Source organism: Gossypium hirsutum, chromosome A11 (assembly GCF_007990345.1).
Source record: "Gossypium hirsutum isolate 1008001.06 chromosome A11, Gossypium_hirsutum_v2.1, whole genome shotgun sequence".
Classification (NCBI taxonomy): Eukaryota; Viridiplantae; Streptophyta; class Magnoliopsida; order Malvales; family Malvaceae; genus Gossypium; species Gossypium hirsutum.
The window spans coordinates 76,094,487-76,100,548 of record NC_053434.1 but is presented as its reverse complement, the minus strand read 5'-3'; positions in this window follow the sequence as shown (position 1 = coordinate 76,100,548).

The following is a 6,062-nucleotide window of genomic DNA, read 5'->3' as shown; positions in this document are numbered from 1 at the left end:
TGTCTGATTTTACCAGGCCTTATTAATAAGCCTTCCACCTAATGATCAGTGTCTTTTAAAAAAAATGCAAAATTTTCATAAAGCCCTAGATCAAACCCAGGACTTTTTCCACACTACCAGCCCTTCCTAAATCACTTAAAAATTAAACTAAACATGCAATTATAAAAAAATTTAAACACATTTAAGTTATTTAAGCTGCCTTCTAACTGATCCCAAACTTAAGGCCCATTACTTCTAGGCCCAAAATTCAGGGTGTTACATAAAGTGTTTGAATGGATTTTGAATTGAGTAGCTGAGAGGGGAGTGGATGGCATGGAGGGATCTTAGGAGAAAATCATGGGGAGTTGAGGTGAGAGGAGGTAGTGTGCCGAATTTGAACTTTAGGCACTCAAAGAAATTAGTTTTGAGGAAGAATTCGGCTTTGGGTGAGTTTTAGTTTCGGTGGCTGTGCACTTTTTTTGGTTGCTTTCTCTCTTCACTTTCGATTTTTGACAATTGCTTTCGGGTTCTTTTCTGCACTTTTTGGATAGCCAAATTCTACTTGGGGATCATTCGGGTACTAATCATTTTGTCTATTTTGGTTTTTGCTCTTTTTCCTCTACTCCTTTAGCAATCGTTTTTCCCCTTGTTACCTTTTGTTTGGCTGAATACTTTCCTTTCTCTCTCTCAAATCCTTTCAGCTTTTGTTAGCTAATTCTCTTCTTCTTCTTCCCTCTTCCCTCTTCCCTCTTCCAATCGGTTTCTTATTGACCATTTGCTTCTTTTTTCTTGCTTTTTCAATTGGTTGTGCTTGGTCGAATACCACTCTTTCTTTTACCCTCTCTGTGCCGACTCTTCTCACTTCTTCTCTGTCGATCTTAATGGTAATTGTTGCTATTCAGTTTTGATACGATCTGCCTCGAGGTGAGTTGAGTCATATGTGAGTTTGCCTGATCATCTACTAAGAAGTATCGTTCAGTTTGTTCAAAAGGATGTTTTAACGTAAATAATGGCGGAAGCTATGTAAAAGGATTCAAAGATGGGTTTATGGATATGAAGTTTATGTAGATGGGTTTATGGATATAAAGTTTTTGTAGGTTTGGTTATAATGAAACGAAAAGATGGAATGGAATGTAAATGAAAATGATCTCAAAAACAAACACGAACCAATATTAGAAAATATTGACCCAAATGTTTATAAGTTTTCAAGGTGGTCGGATGGATAATATGAGAACCTCGACTCGCTACTTAGCAAAGTAGGAACCTTGGTATGTTTGAACGCCACACTACGAGTAGTGATAAGTTCGGTTTTCAACAAAGAAAATGGATGACACAACTAGAACACTAGGTAGCCAATAAATCTTTGAACGAAAACAGAGAAAAGTTTGCCTCACAAATTTGGCAGAATATCATTAACAAAAAATATTCCAAAAAGTGTTCTTTTCTTCAACAAACTGGTTACATATATTTATAGTGTCAGAAAAGACTAGCTAAATGGTCACTTTTAATTAAGCTAATAATGAGGCCTAATGAAAAGTCACAACTATAGAAATTCTAATCCAAGTAACTCCCGCCTTCAATGTGATTTAATTCTTCAATTAAGTTGCTTTCAAAGTCTTTTGAAGTCTCCATGAGCAACCGAAAAGACACCAGCTTCTTTGATGGAGAATTGAATGGATATGGTGATTACTCATGAAGCAAACGGTTATGGAAGATGAAACAAAGTTGCTGCCCAATTTAAAGAAAAATAATGCTCTCTTTTAATTGATAAAACAATTTCTTAATGATATTTAAAGCCTCTTTGTAACAGCCCTCTCTTTTGTAACCGAAATCCCTTAAAAAGTCACCTTATTGAATGCATAACAGCCTTTAATAATAATAGATGGGAGCTAAAAAGTCACCTGTAATTAACACATGTAACCGTCACATTTATTCATTTATTAAGCTTAAAACAAATTAACAACTAACTTAAATAAATGAACTAACACTTATGCATCATTTAATCCAGCAACTAGTTTAATTAATAGAAGCATTATTAAATCAAGTTCATAAAAAACTCAATTAATTAAACTAAGATGAATTGAATGACCATCAACTCATTATTAAACTAAGATGCTTAAATGCATGGTTTAAAATGCAAACTAAATGAACAAATGAGTTACTTAATGCAAGACTTAATTTAATGAAGCTGACTTAAACTAACATGGGAGTCACATAATGTATGACTTTATTAAATGCAGAACACATAATGCATGTCATAATTAAAATATGTATTTAATAAATAAGACATAATTAAAGACTAAAGTAACTAAAATAAATCAAGTCCTTATTCCAACAACATAAATGAATTTAAAGGTCTCATTTTGCATTTGGGCCTCTCGAGTTTAGGCCAATCTCGATGTTGTCGAGATGTACCAAAACATGATGCGACCGGGATCGCATCATCTTCTTGAAGACGATTTGTCCTCAAATCGGGCCATTTTCTCGAAAAAAATTTCTCAGGATTACAAATCAGCCCTTCCTCTTTAAGAGGGTACCACCTCACATTGTCACCTACAAAAGAATAAAACAAGTTAGTGGTACAATGAAGGTTAAACCAGGAGGAACTTTCTGAAATTTTATTCACAGCTTGACACAAGAAAATATTATCATCATCATAAAGACAAGGAGTAATAAAATGATGAACCAAGAATGAACAATTCCTTTTCGAAGTCTTGGTGCATACTTGAGCACTTGATCGATTGCTGAATTTAAAATAATTGACAAGTTTTACCTTTGCAAGTTGGATATCCAAATTCGGTAATAGGGCATGTATATAAATAAAACACCCATACATCACAAGTTTTATGTGCACAGAATTGTTTAAACATGTTGTTTTTCCATAGATCAAAGAATGCACATCAACGACACAACCTTTGTTAGTAATGTTCTCATCATTTTCAAACCATCCATTACTAATCAAAAAAGAACAATAAACCTCATCAAAGTACGAATGCATTTTAGAAACCAAAAGATCAACAATGTTTCCATCAACATTCAAAGGGGGTGGTTGAATCTTAAAAGATTCAGAAAACTCACCTTGTTTTCCCATATGAATGAATGAATGTGGATCGATTTGAGCAGTACCTTTTTCAATCAATGTAGACCTCCTCTCTTCAGAAAGATAGTAAAGTCGTATCTCTTTACTTGAACTAACCTAAAATGTAGGAGAAATACAAGAACAACTCGTGTTTCTTAAAGCCTTCACGAAAAGTAAAGGGGTTAGTGACATTGTAGATGTTCAACTTTAAGGGACATGCTGAATCGATGCCAGGATAAAAAAATATGAGTTGGCCTTACCTTTTTAAAATGACACAAGAAATTTATTGATAGCCAAATAAAATGATTAAGGAATGATTTTATATTGTATTCAGAATTTTTAAATTTCGCTCCCTTAGTCAAAAGCCAAGCATCAATCAAGAGATGAGACCGAACATGCTGAGCACCTGAGATTAATGTTACAAATTTTACGGGATAAGCAGTTATATGCCAAGTTCAGCAAATGTGAGTTTTGGTTATGAGAAGTTAGCTTTTTGGGTCATGTAGTATCTATATCGGGCATTCGAGTTGATCCGAGAAAAATTTCAGCCATACTTAACTAGAAGCCTCCAAGAAATATTACCGAAGTTCGGAGCTTCCTGGGGCTCGCTGGTTATTACCGACGATTTGTAAAAGGTTTCTCGATGATAGCCACACCAATGACGAAGCTACTTCAAAAGGATGTTAAGTTCGAACGGACGGAGAAATGTCAGAAAAGTTTCGATCAACTGAAAACTTATTTGACTGAAGCTCCAATTTTAGTGCAACCCGAATCAGGCAAAGAGTTTGTCATTTATAGTGACGCATCCCTACTTGGGTTGGGTTGCGTATTGATGCAAGAAGGTCGAGTTGTGGCCTATGGTCGAGACAATTGAAGCCACACGAGAGAAATTATCCGACCCATGATCTCGAACTAGCCGCCATCATATTTGCTTTGAAAATATGGCGACATTATTTGTTTGGTGAGAAGTGTCATGTATTTTCGGATCACAAAAGTCTCAAATATTTGATGACCCAGCGAGACTTGAATTTGCGACAAAGGCGTTGGCTTGAGTTGTTGAAAGATTATGAGCTTGTCATTAATTATCACCCGGGAAAGGCTAATGTGGTTGCGGACGCCTTAAGCCGGAAATCACTGTTTGCTTTGCGAGCGATGAATGTACACTTGTCTGTTCTACCCGACAATGTGTTAGTAGCTGAATTAAAAGCCAAACCATTATTGATTCATCAAATTCGTGAAGCTCAGAAAGTCGATGATGAATTGGTTGCAAAACGGGCTGAGTGTGTTCCGAACAAGGAATCGGAGTTTCAAATTGATGATGATTGTTTGAGGCTCAAAAGTCGTTTGTGTGTTCCAAGGAATTCGGAACTCATTTCGATGATTCTGAACGAAGCCCATTGTAGCCGAATGTCAATTCACCCGGGGAGTACGAAAATGTACAACGATTTGAAACGTCAGTTTTGGTGGCATGGTATGAAACGAGACATCTCCGACTTTGTTTCGAGATGTTTAATATGTCAACAAGTGAAAGCGGAACATCAAGTGCCTTCAGGATTACTTCAGCCGATCATGATACCCGATTGTCAGCAAGTAAGAAGGATGCGATTTGGGTTGTTGTTGATAGACTGACTAAGTCGGCTCACTTTATCCCCGTGCATACGGATTTTTCATTGGATAAACCAGCTGAATTGTACGTTTCTCAGATTGTGAGATTACACGGGGTACCGATTTCTGTTGTGTCGGATAGAGATTCGAGATTCACCTCGCGATTTTGGAAGAAATTGCAAGAAGCTTTGGGTACCAAGCTGCATTTTAGCACCGCTTTTCATCCACAAACCGATGGTCAATCCGAGCGGGTAATTAAGATACTTGAGGATATGTTGAGATGTTGCATCCTTGAGTTTAGTGGTTCATGGGAACGGTATTTACCATTGATTGAATTCGCTTCCAACAATAGTTTTCAATCAAGTATTAAGATGGCACCTTACGAGGCTTTGTACGGGCGTAAATGTCGTACACCATTGTTTTGGACCGAGCTCGGTGAAAGTAAAATTTTCAGAGTGGATTTGATTAAAGATGCTGAACAGAAAGTAAAAGTAATCCGTGAAAGTCTACAGATAGCCTCAGATCGCCAGAAGTCGTACGTGGATCTGAAACGAAAAGACATTGAGTATCAGGTGGGAGATAAGGTGTTTCTTAAAGTTTCACCTTGGAAAAAGATACTCAGATTTGGGCGTAAGGGCAAATTGAGTCCGAGGTTCATCGGGCCATACGAAATATCCGAACGAGTCGGTCCAGTTGCGTATCGATTGATTTTGCCCCCTGAACTTGAAAAGATTCACGACGTCTTTCATGTTTTGATGCTTCGACGCTATAGATCTGACCCATCGCACATAATTAGCCCATCAGAGGTTGAAATTCAAGCTGATATGAGTTATGAAGAAGAACCGATGCGTATCCTAGCTCGTGAAGTGAAAGAGTTGCGAAACAAAAGGGTTCCATTAGTAAAGGTGTTATGGCTCAAACACGGGATCGAGGAAGCTACTTGGGAAGCCGAGAGCTCGATGAAAGAACGATACCCAAACCTATTTACCGGTAAGATTTTCGGGGACGAAAATTTCTTAAGTGGGGGAGAGTTGTGACAGCCCTAAAGTGACCCTAGTCGGAAAGCGGTCTCGGGACCGCTAGATCGAGTCACCAAATTATTTGAATCTGATAATTATTGCCTAAAATATGTGAATATAAATGTGTGAAAGTTTTAAGCTTCGATTTAGTTAATTTCATGTGAATTTAGTTGATAGGACTTATGTGAGAAAATTTAGAAATGTGCTAGGCAAATGCAAGTGGCCTAATAGTGCATGTAATCAAAGGGGTGGACTTGCATGTCAATTTCCCCCCATTTAAGTACTAGTGGCCGGCCATGACAAGGGATGATGGGCAAAACATGTCATGAAACATGTTGTGTTAATGGAAAAATAAAATAAGAAGCATGGGCAATAAACTA